The 13,394-nt window shown below is 38.0% G+C and overlaps 1 protein-coding gene across 4 annotated transcripts in view; it reads right to left on the bottom strand.

Annotated features, from left to right (window-relative positions):
* The window catches only part of LOC128022586 (kinesin-like protein KIF21B), an 81,903-nt gene that overhangs the window by 51,745 nt on the left and 16,764 nt on the right, over positions 1 to 13,394 (bottom strand). The window lies entirely within an intron of this gene.

Genomic DNA, 13,394 nt, shown 5'->3' with positions numbered 1-13,394 from the left:
CCCAGCATATGTTAGTCACATTTGAACCCTAATTCTGTTACATTGATCATTAGCATCTACAACTGTGAGGGATGCACAAACCAGCCGAATGTGGCAGGAAATGAGAGAGAACCATGAATAATCAATTAACCAGAGCACACACGCACAGAACACAGGCTCGATCCCTTCTGCTTCACACACACATCTATCCAAATCAACCCATCCTCCTGTCTCTCTGGCCTCAGCTGGGCTTTAGCCTCTTTCTTTGATCGCTTTCCACAGTCAGGGGAACTGTAATCTATAGTGCATTGATCAGAAGGACAAACACAACACATGAGGCGCTCCTCCGAGAGGATCACACACTAAAAATAACCCCACGCTGGAGGATTACACATCCGATCGGCACACATCGCATCCTCACCTGCTATTGAACACTGATTCTAGACCAGCTTATGCCACTGAAATCCTCTAATAGAGTCCTCGAAACTCTTTTCATATCAGTGTGTCGAAGGCACGTCATCATTGCCTGGGATCATCTTAAAGAGCCATGCAATTTGTGATTTCCTGTGCGATAAAATGCTAAGCATCTCATGGAGGTTATTAACACTTTGCTAAATAATTATGTTGATGTTCCACAGAACAAAGACAGTTAATTCCCATAGGCCTTGGAGTTTTAATTGGGTTGGGTGCTGTAAATAAGGACTCCTAGTGCTATCAGTGTCACTATCAATTTTTAATTACGCAAAAGGATTAATGCAAGACGCAAAAACATCTTTAGATGAATCCCACGAATCCTCAAATCCATCTCACATTCAAGAGATTCAAGATCCAAGATTTAATTGTCACATACATAATTATATATAGCATATATAACCAGCAGTGAAATATGAGTGGGTTGGGTGCTGTTGTGTTTCCCAAAGGAGCATCTGAGAATATGATTCAAGTGTCTGTGTGGCTCTAAATTAGATTCATAAACAAGAAATCAGATGTCGGGCCTCCCATTTCAAGGTGTGCATTGATCCATCAATTGTGTCTGACAGTCCTGAGTCATGACACCCACACATGACAGAAACGCTCCTCGCTCACATGACTGCGGGACGCATCTCTCCGCCTGCTGCCTCTGTGTGTGTTTGTTTGTATATGTGTACTAAAAAAAACAAAAGGAAGTGTGTCATCAGTCTGCTCTGACTGCACTTCCTGGTCTGCAGAGGGAAAATCTCGCCACATCCTTCTCACAGAGCTAATATAGTTGACTTTAGTTACTACTAGACAGCAGCATCAGAGGCATACCATGCATGCATAGCAGGTATATTAATTATAGCCCAACCAATATATAATTTTGTCTATATTATCGGCCGATATGAGCCTGTAGCCGATATATCGGTATCGGCAAATATGCCGCCGATATGAATCTTTTATTTTTTTTTTACAAAACATAGTGCAGATAAAATGTTTGAAATGGTGCAATAACATAGCTCCATTGTTTGCTACTGGCTACCTGGAAGAAACGCTTTATAGTTTAAATTAAAGTGAAACTCTGAATGGCCATATCTCCATAACGGCATGGCAAAACTGCATCAAGTTCAGGGGATCCATTCAGCTCAAGTAACCCTCTTGAATACAATATTAGTGTATGTCTAGAGGTCGTCTTTTGAATGAAACCACCCCCCCATCGATAACCCCCTGTGTTCTGGAGTAACGGGTGATTAAATTTGAGGTCTAGCGCAGACTGATCTAGCAATACCGGGGGCCTATCGACACAAGGAGGGTGGCGTTAGAGAGGGCTCCTCAAGCTGAAGGGATCCCCAGAATTTGGCAGCGATCCGCCGATGCATTCGCGAGATAATGACACCAGTCAACACTTTCACTAAAGTAAGGAGGTCTCTTGTTCAGGCAGCAGCATTCAAGCATTGTCTTATTCGACCCTAAGTGCCCTGCGAAGTGGACCTCACATGAAATTCTGCCATGATTCCAGTTCCAAGGGAACATACATGTTACATTCAAAGGGCATTAAAATGCATGAGACGTGAATTTAAATTGTATTTATTTACAGAGATAAATTATTTTACACTTTTCTAGTAAGTTTCATCTGTGTGTGAAGACAAACGAGCGCAAATCCGTGAATGAATGTTTCGAAGTGAAATAAACTTCAACGGAATAAAGTTGAATGAAACTGAATTTAATTAAAGATAAATAAACTTCAGCTTTACTGTTCAGTGCACTGATGTTTGGATGTTTTGACTCATTTTGGATAATAAAGTTTGTTAAATTGATAAATGCCCTGCCTCCATATCATATCTCTGTCACTTCATTATAAGTGTTTGATCACCACATTTGAGTTTATGTATAAACTGAATTCTTTATATAGTACAGGCCAAATGTATACAACCCGTAAAGGTCCTGTAATGACACGTGACATCAGGATGTGACGTGTAATGTGTAATGAGTTGAAAACGCTAGGCACGTTAACTTTCACTTAAACTGGTGAACGATCACAGCTTCAGCATGGAGAGTGAGGAACTACGTGATCCCTACTTCATTACAGTTTGCACATATTCTTTCGTCGTTAACATTGATCTGCCTTCAAAACACCTGGTGAAAACGTGCATCATCACTACGACATGGCATTTTTTCTTGCTTTTGTTAGTTTATTTCTTTGCAGTCCTGTGTTCTGTTTTTGTTTTGTTTTTTTGGTCTATGTAGCACCTTGGTCCTGGAGAATTGTTTATATGCCCTTATTTGTATAGTTGTATTTTATATTTAATCAGCATCTGTATTTGTATGCTCTACTGTCAGTGTTATCTGTATGCACCAAGGGTCTACGAGTAGCGCAATTTAAATTATCTGTATGTATGTACTGTACATGTGGAAGAATTGACAATAAAGCAGACTTGACTTGAAATTTACACACGTAAGCGAATTTTAAACAATTCCAGACAGAAAAGTTCTCTAGGCGCACAAGCGTCTCATACAGCGAATGAACACAGAACTGAATCCTCTTCTGAATCCTCTGAACAGACACATACACACAAAATTATGACAAAATACCCACATCGACAATCATTCAAGTAAATGCACTCAGTGATGTCTCAAGTGAATGAAAACGTGCCTTCAAGTCATGTCCATGCAAAGTTATTTCCAATCATTCAACTCCTGCCATAACTATGAAAAACCATGTAACTTTCAAACAGTGTAGACTATGAGGAAGGGATGTAAAATGTCACCAAGTTAGGTTTACTTTGAAGAAATCAAAGTGGTCAACTGATATGTGTCAGCACTATTTCTTATTTATTGGCATGAAGTTTCATGCAGAATAACAAACAGCAACAGGAGTACATATATATGCAGAGGGGACGGCTGCCATAACAAAAGAAAAACATCACTGCAGGCTTCAACCCGGCTGCATTTATGATTTAGGCAATTAAAAAATCTCCAAGATTATTTTATATAATGATTCAATCCATTTTAAACAACTGGTCAAAAATGAAACTTTAAATGGACTTGAGAACAGGCCCTGTGTGTTTTTTTTTTTTTTTATTGAACATAACCGACACTTAGGCTAGGCGGCACTAGGCAAGGCAGGCATGATGAAATGTGCAAAAAGGCTATACCCATTACAAACTATTGGACAGGAAACGTTAAACAAGTTGATCAACATTTTCGGGGTCCAGAGCAGAGTGTTTTTTATTCACTATATGTCCAGCTGTTGAGAAGACGCGCTCCGACCACACTGATGTCCCAGGGACACTCAGGTACAGCTGCGCAAGGTGGGGGTATTTCTGCCAATTTTCCACCACAAAAGCCGGTCGCTCTCAGCTTGCAATGGTATTTTTCATAACTCAGAATCTCCTGTAACTAGATGCGCGAATGAGTCGGATTCGCGTCTACCGTGCCGCGAGACCTCCAGAAGTGCGTATACGCGTCTTTACGTTGACATTTGCGGCAGATGCTCTATTTGCGTTTGGTGTGAACACAGCATAAGAGGTCGCTTTCGACGTCACTGGGTCTTTTGTTGGCATTTTCTGTCTAGCTTTCGCAAGGCATACTGCACTTTCGGAATTCTTTATTTTCTTTTTCTGCTTGTTTGTGAGTTTTGTTACATCTATATTTTTTAATTGTTTAATTATTTTAAAATTAATAGTGTACATATTTGGATAAAATCGATTCCCTATTTTCATTTTCAAAACTTTTTTTGGTTGGTCCGATCGATTGTGCAATCAGTTTTCGAACTAGAAGTGACAGCCCTAGTCTTCAGGGATCCTCATATGTTCACCTATGTTTTATAAACAAGAAGTCAACTTAGCCATGTTAGACCACAAATAATCAAGACAAAGAATGTAGGACAGGCAAATCATGTGGTCTCGCAAATCTTGTCGCTTTGCTTCTGAAATGCTCCTGGTGTGAGTGGGCACAGTGTGGTGGATGGACAACCTCGCTGGAACCATGCGCTGCAGATAAGTGCAGTGTATATAAGGGGTTGCACCATGTCTACAAGTCTGTTGCAAATCATTGGAGTTTTCTGTCAGTAAGTCATAGATAGAACGAGGCAGCAGATTACTTCATCGCGATGCACTGCATCAAGTGTAAACAGCATCACTGATTATAATGGGTTCTATGGGATTTAGTCGCATCGCACCTAGGCCTGTCTAATCGTTATTATTTGATCTAATAACGCTTGTTTCAGTTCATAGCCTTTATCATCTGAAGACATTCCATATCTTAATGTGAGGGACAAAATTATATCTACATTGTTAAATTTAAGTTTACAGAAATTCGTTTACAGATATTTCTTCTGCTGCAGCTGTCAGTCATTCTCTGCTCAGCATTTAAACAGCACGTCGCATTTAGTTATAACAGTCAACACAATAAAACTCTCTCTCCTAGATTATATATTCCCATTATACCAATACTTGATGTGTAGATAAAGGTCTTTAAAGGGATTCACATCAAATGAAATCTCACTGGAGTTGCTCTCTCATTTCTCTTTTCTTTGTACCGTGTGGAGTGCAGCGCACTGTGACTTACGTTGCTTCAAGCACATCATTCTGCACCCTGGATGTGCATAAGCACTGCGACTCCATGTAGCTTCAAGTGCACAATTCTGCATAAGACCTTTGTGCAGTTCTGTTTAAAGTGTTTCACATTATCAAAGTTTTGCACACAGAAAGATTATTAGAAGCCTTTTTTTATTTATATTCTATATAAATTAATTTATAATTTAGATTTCTCATAATGATCTTATTTTCATGAATGCATTTTGTAAGAATAAAGAATAAACATGTTTAAATTGTATAGCCTAATGTGTATATTTTTATTCAAATTTAGTTCTTCTCTGTAATGAGGAAGGAGTATTTAGTGCATTGTGTTTAACAAAAGGTTTAAAAAAGAATCACCATTAGTTCTGCAAACACAGTATTGTTATTCTGTAGAGGTGTATAAAAAAAATTGGCCGACTTTTAGAATTTAAAATTAAAATTTTACACTGCAAAATAATAACTCAAAACATTAAAAGACAACATAATTATTTACTGAACAGTTAAATTAAATCACAATTATATAAATGAAAGCCATAAAAACCAAGACAATTAATCGTGATAATCAGCATAATCGCCAATAACTGTGACTATTTTTAGATGATTAATCGTCAGCCAAATTTCATAATTGTGACAGCCATAGTAGCACCACTCATGTCCAATGTCAGTTAATCTCCAAATGCTCAAATTTCAAACTAGTACTTATCAACCTCCCACCCCTTCTGTAACCAGTGACTTAAAATAATCATAATAATTAAAAAAAACTCTGTTACTGCTTGATAAAATAATTATTGGCATTAATTAATGTGATAACGCGGTAATGCATTGACTTGCTCAGCCCAAATATATATATATATATATATATCGATTAAAACATTAAATCATAACTTAATCACACTTTTTTTTTGCTAAAATGTACCTTAAATTAATTAATACACTGAACAAAATTATAAATGCAACATTTTAGTTTTTGCTCCCATTTTTAACATTATATAGTGCAGGTTTGGTGTTTTTATTTTGGGTGAAAGCTTCCATACCACTTTATAATAGATGCACTTCAGTGCAAAGCAAAGATAGACATATATCTGTGGATATCTGGATGCCCACCCAAAATTTTCAGGAAACTGAAGAGGGCAAAAGTACGATCAACCAGCCAGATGCATGATGAAAACAGGATCTGAAAGACAGAAAAATGCAAGGATGGACGTCCAATCACAGGACAATTCAGAGAGAGGACAGAGTGCCACATGAGCACATTCTCTCAGTGCCACTCCAGACAAAGATCACTCTGGCGAGGCCTCCTTGACTGCAAACAGCATTTAATCTTGACTACTGTCAATTTTATGGAAATATTCACTCCCATATCTCCTGCTGTAACTCGAAGTCACCTACACAAAAGGGCAGTTAAGTATCGCCAATTAAAGCGTTTATGGATGGAGAATGTCATCTGGGCCCCAGTCCAAAGAGCCCGCGCTACTCCAAGCCAAGAGCCATTCGACTGGTAATAAACTCTTTGTTACAACCAAGTCTTTCAACCAAGTTTATGCGGCACTAAAAGCCTAACATTTATGAGTTATGAAGTGAGTAAAACGGAAGTAAAGCACGATTGTTTTGACATCATCACCTCCCCCTCCAAATCCAAAGTAAACTCTTCCTCCCATCTTTCACTCTCTCCAACCAGCACCTGGAAAAACAGATCAGTGGGTCATAAGGGAGGGGCGGCAGTGCAGGAAACGAACCTCCATTTCCTCTCATGACAGACCCTTTGACAGCCAGACAACAGAGTATGTGACTGCCCGCACACGTTTATGAAACCCATGCAAGGGTCTTCCCCAAACAAACCATAATCTAAAGGAGTTGAGTGACCGCACGTCTACTGCATGGCTTTGTGTCCGTCTCCGACAGAGACGTTTTGTATTCGTCTCACTCACCGGTTGAACACACACACACACACACACACACACACACACACACACAGGAGACCTTCTTTAAAAGCAGTCTCTCAAGACCACAAAGAGGCATGGATGTGTGTGCCAAGGCTAGTACTCCATGGACATCAGCACAACTCAGAGAAACACTTGTATTGTAGTGAGAAAGCATTCAGCAGTTTTTTTTTTTTATGCAAAATTAACATAAAAAAATAATATATATATATATATATATATATATATATATATATATATATATATATATATATATATATATATATATATATATATATATATATATTAGGGGTGTAACGATACGCGTATTCGTATTGAACCGTTCGGTACGACGCTTTCGGTTCGGTACGCGGTACGCATTATGTATACCGAACGGTTCGTTGGAGTAATTAATTATATTTGAAAAAAAAAAAAAAGAGAGAGAAAGAAATATAATGATATGCGTTCAACAAGGTAGCCCAATAACCCAAACAACGTAACAGGCAACGCCCCTGACACTCCCGAAGAAGAAGAAAAACACCATCTTATATGTTTATGTTAGGCTACTCAGCAGGCGCTCGCTCACTCAGTACGCGCTGAAGGCTCGTTGCAAAATAGCCAATGCGTTTAACAGACTAGAAATGAGAAGATCCTCCAATAACCAACAGGTCTGGTGTTTGGGTGCACTTTGGATTCCCTTTAAGCTATAATGGTGATGGCAAGAGAGTGGTGGATAAAAAAACAACGGTATGTCGCATCTGCAACATGACAGGGTACACCAGCGGGATTACAAAAAAAAAAAAACAAAAAAAAACAGCGGGAATATCTGGGATATATGCGTCAGTACTATCTGGGAAAAGACGAAAAAAAGGAGAAACATGCACGCAGCAAACTATCCCTGCAGCATTTAGACACTATAGCTTACAGGGAATCCAACCCAAACACCAGACCTGTTGGTTATTTTAGGATCTTATATTTCTGGTCTGTTAAATGCATTAGACATTTTGCAACGAGCCTTCAGCGCGTGCTGAGTGAGCGAGCGCCTTAGGGGGCGTTCACATATCGTGCCTAAAAACGCATGGAAAACGCTAAGCGCGTCTTTCTCCTCCTTTCCAAAGCGCTCGGGCAGAAGCGCTCATGAGGCGTCTGTCTTTGCTAAGCAACAATGACGTGCTCTCTCCATGAGACGCGGAAATTTCAGCGAAGGATAAATGGATTTGCAGCTCTAAAAATCGCTTGCAGTAGCTCTGCTACTGAATTTATTTCAAAATTGCAATCCATATACAACTATGATCAGCTGTTCCTTCATCTTGGCTGAGCTCTCAATGTTGTTACGGGAAAGGATGAAGCTGATTGGTTGGTTCTTGTCACATGACCCGCGGTGCGCTTGCGGCATTCTGAAAAGTTGAGATGTTTTTACATTTTGCTGTATCTAAAACGTATCGAACCGAACCGAACCGAACCGTGACATCAGTGTATCGTATCGAACCGAACCGTGAATTTTGTGAACCGTTACACCCCTAATATATATATATATATATATATATATATTTTTTTTTTTTTATTTTTTTTTTTTAAATACACATTTAATATACAATTATTACAATTAATAATTATAATAAATATACTAAATTACGTAATTAATAATTACAAACATGAAAAAATATACAATTATTAAATACAAATCTAGACACTAGTATTTATTTATTATACATTTTTCATATTTACATAATTAGTAACCCTAACACATCAAACCCTACAAAAATCACATGCATTGTAAATAAATTAATAATTTTAAGAAATTAAATTAAAAATACATAAATATAAATAATAAATACAAAAGATATTATACAAATAAAATGTATATATTACAATGCTTTGCCTTATATAAGACCTTAAACAAAGAACTGTAAACACCATCTGCAGAGGTGTATCTCACACACACCGAACACACGCTAACAAAAGGTGATGACATCAGTACAAACCCTGTATTCTGGCCACCTTTTACTCTGTCAAATTCATCATTCAGCAGTTCCAAGTCTCCTAAAAACAAATGCTTTAGTCTTTTGATTGTGGCATTGACTGAACTCCAGTGGTGCACAGAAGCCGTCAGGCTGATAAGATTAACTGAGGAGTCTAGTGGAAAAAACAACACCAGTGGACCAATCAAACCAATAAGAAGCTTTGAGCTTTTATCTCCTTTTCAGCGCCTGTGTGAGGGGAGTGGGATAGAGAGAACATCGCACACACGATCTTCAGCTTGGATGTGTGAAAAGCCGAGCGACATCCAGGATTTCCTTCAACAGATCTGACGGCCGGCAAAACAGCAGAAGCAGAAGTTTTCATAGACAAAACATCGGGATCATGTTCATAAATGCTACTTGTTACCACATTTTGAATGTGTAAATGTTATGATTATGGAAAGAACAGGAAAGAACTCGCTCTCTACACTTTTCTCAGCAAGTAGTGCTGGCCGGTATGATGGTATATATCATTACCGCGGCATAAATTGTCAACTGTAACAGATTATTTTAATCCATGTATACCGCGACATGTAAATAAGTGGACATGGTTAACGCACACGCCCCTCTCTTCATTAAAAGCTGCAGGGGAAGGGTTGCCAGTTATCACAAAAAGACCAAAACAAGCACCTTTTAAAATGGCAAAACTGTACCTAGGCACAAATTTAAACAATGTAACGTATTAATAATATCCTACAAGATGAAAAGGGAGTAAATGTAATTATGAATAGAAAAGTTCAATACAAAATATTTAGTTATTTTAAACTGATAGAAGTAAAACAATAACATGAGATTTAAAAATGATTTAGAAAAACATTACCTAAAGTTTAACTGCACCTACAAGTTGCATTTAATCAGTTAATATAAAAGTTGGGTGTGTTTTTATGAAATAAAGAATTTAGAAAATAAAAGGAAAACCATTCTGAATAACGTCGACATCTATAAATAACTATACCGTGGCAAATATTGTAACCGTGAAATAAAATTAGTCTGTGAAACTGAATTTTGGTCATACCGCCCAACCCTATCAGCGAGTATCTCTCTACACCATCAGTCCATTTGCCTGGAGATGGGAATGATTTGCATGAAAGCCTCAGAAGCATCGACGTACATAGAAAGCTCATTTCCCCTGCAGTTTTCTTTCGACTTACTAATTTAAATAATGATTTTATTCAAATAACTTCCACCATGAACAAAAACACCAACAACTACCACCATTAAAAAGCCATACACATTTAATATATGTATATAATGTGTATATCTCTTTGCAATTCTGTCAAATACCAATAAGCCAATATTAATTAGTAAATATTTACATATTACAGTTGGATAGAGATAAATGGCCAATATAAAAATTATATTCCACTTTGTTTAGACAAACTACCAGAATATTTCAATAAACAAATAAATATAAAACTACAAATTGATTGTTTTACATGCTACAAGCAAATGTATGCATTATATAGAGAGCAGAATAAAGGAATAATAATTTTGACATTTGCTAAATATAGTAAATAACATATGTTTCAGAAAAAGCCATCTTTGCAGTTTCATTTCAATAACGGCTCTTTTTGGACTGAGGAGGAAGTTTTGAGTGCTGAAAGCTACATAATACATCAAGCTAAAAGAGATGAAGGAAAATTAGATTTCTCATTACTTGCCCCTTTAAGCATATTAACAGATACAGACTCAACCTCAAACACACACACACACACACACACACAAACACAGACTTGGCTGCCATGCCAAGGACAACAACCAGAATCCGCTTACAGTGTGTGAAGTGTGTGTGTGGCAGTCAGGTGCAGGCAGATGGCAAACACACACATCTCGTGAGACATCTGGAACATGTCTGCAAAATTTACCAGCTGATCAATCCCTGCGACTCAATGAGCCAGAAACCCAGACACAACAGTTAAAGGACACTAAATTTCAGATCGGTGTTTCTTCCTGAAGGCTTCATCACTGCTTCGAACCTACGTCTCCCAGATGAGCACCACAGAGCTATGTATTTGGAGCATTATTAAGCACAATTAAGCAACATCATGTGCAGTGTTTCATTTCTATTATTCAACATTTCTGATATCTTGTAGTGATAACAAGCTTCCACAAACTGTTGCGCTTGGTTGCCAGATGTTAGGAGTTTAAATCACCCACAGCTTTTCTCTTAAATGGACATATATTCTTCCCATATATGATTTATTAGTGGTGAATTTGCAAATCTATGCTGCCAGAAATAAATCCAAGTCTGTGGGCGACACTGCAATGTCTGTTTTAAAGAAATAGTTTACCCAAAAATGAAAAATGTTGCCATTTACTCCCACCTATTCAGTTCCGAACTTGTATGAGTTTCTGTCACACACACACACACACAAAAAAAGTAGATATTTTAAAGAAAGGTGCTGTTAGCCATGGAAGTCAATGGAAATACAATGGAAGTCAATGGCTACCAGCAACTGTTTACTCAACAACATTCTTCCAAATATATCTTACCAAAATAAACATTTGTGTTCAACACAACACAGAAATCCATACAGTTTGGAACAATGTGAGGGTGAGAACACATAAGGTTACGTTTTTGGGTTAACTATACCTTTAAACTTTAAACCTGGCAATCATGCATATTAGCGCTCTGTGATTAGCACTGATGGTCTGAGCACATAAACATCTAGGTTGAAGTTTATTGATCTCCACTGCCATACGCTGCTCAAATGAAAGTGTAATAAAGTCATTCCGTGTATCTCCATGAGGCCGTCTGTGCTACTCTCTATAATTGAAATTTCCAAACTCACTCCTGGACTGTAATAAATCCTATTAGCAATCTCAGCTGTTTTTTTGCAGATGTGGTCCCTGAATAAAGGCACTTATGCAACCTCTGTGAAACACTGCGAAGGTTTTTTTGTGTTGTTGTTGTTGATGATGTTGTTGTTTTTTGACCATAAATGTCATCAGAATTTGAAAAGTTAATATTAGGAACTTCACTGTTTCAGCTTTTGAGAAAAGCTTTTTAAGGTTTTAAGTTTTGATAATGTAGATAATGTGTTAATCTAGATGATAGACACAGGGTTCAGTGATTTCCACAATGGAATGTCACAGAATTTGAAAAACATTTGGCTGGATACATCAAAAGCTGGCCTGTCCAGAGTCCACTTAATCAAAACATCATATCAGAGATCTTTGAAATCGGTTACATTTTTCCCCCAAATTCAGTGTTTTACGGTTTTAATATTTCTAGATTTCATTTTTAATGGTTTGGTTTAATATTGATAATTAGAAAATGGCAACTGAAATAAATCAGAAAACTCTAAACTTATAAGCTCAAATGATCTCAATTTGTGCTTACATGTATAAGTAATATTTCAATTGAAATGTAAAAAAAAAAAAATCAAATGAGAAGATTTAGAATTAATATTCATAATCATTTTTAATGATGGGTTTAACCATCATGAAGCTCTACGTAACCCTATAGTCCTAACATGATGTTTCCATCTCATCTGGAGACCATCAGATAGGCATGACCTCTGTTTATGGGGGGCCCAGGACCTGAAAGAGACATGGGTTTGTGCATCCTCAACCGCAAATAAAGACCTGAGAGCTAGTTAAGAGCCCCAGTTTCACAGGAATCACACTGCGTGTGTGTTTCAGGGTAGGAGTGTTGACCTCTCCTCTCCCTGTGGGCCCATGTTTGAAGGTGGAGAGACTCTCCAGATGTCAGATCTCCTTCCCACAGTCCAGTTTTCCCACCTCCACCCACACGGAACTGCTTCCACCAACCTTCTCCTCTCTTCTTACCCTCCTCCTACACGGTCCTCTACCTCATCTCTGCCTCTTTCCTGACCTCAACCCTCCAAAATGAGTTCCTCCATCTCTCATATCCTCTCTCTCTTGTGAGTCATGCAGTCATTCTCAAGATACAGGCATATGACGCAAATGTGTAATCGAGATTAGGATTAGCCTGTCCTGTCCGCACATGCGCATAAACACACAAGAACACGTGGACACACACACACACACACACACACACACACACACCTAATGATGAGTGTAAACAGCGACTGCGAAAAACCCATGTGCCATAATTATATCTGCACAAAACACACACATCTGCAGCGTTTCATCTCACTTGAAGCAAAATACGGAAGTTTTTGGCACTGCGATGAAGATTTCATGAAAATATAAACAGCAGAATACGTCAGCCTGTGTGTGTGAGAGAGAAATAGAGATAAAAAGAATGACTAAGTGTGTTTGTGGTGTTTTTGGATCTCTCAAGGAAGAGGAGGATGTCTGGTGCTTCACCTCAAACACATACCAGCACTTCCTTCTTGCCCTTTAGAAAAGAGGTTATCAAAACCAATGGATTTAACCAAACTGAGAATTCACCCCAGCTCCTGCTTGTCTTAAACCACGCTGGAGAGACTCGTCCAAATACCTCAAGAAAA

The sequence above is a fragment of the Carassius gibelio genome, chromosome A11 (genome assembly GCF_023724105.1).
Source record: "Carassius gibelio isolate Cgi1373 ecotype wild population from Czech Republic chromosome A11, carGib1.2-hapl.c, whole genome shotgun sequence".
NCBI classification, from domain to species: domain Eukaryota; kingdom Metazoa; phylum Chordata; class Actinopteri; order Cypriniformes; family Cyprinidae; genus Carassius; species Carassius gibelio.
The sequence above is the reverse complement of the archived record's forward strand: the minus strand, read 5'-3'. Positions and strand labels throughout refer to the sequence as shown.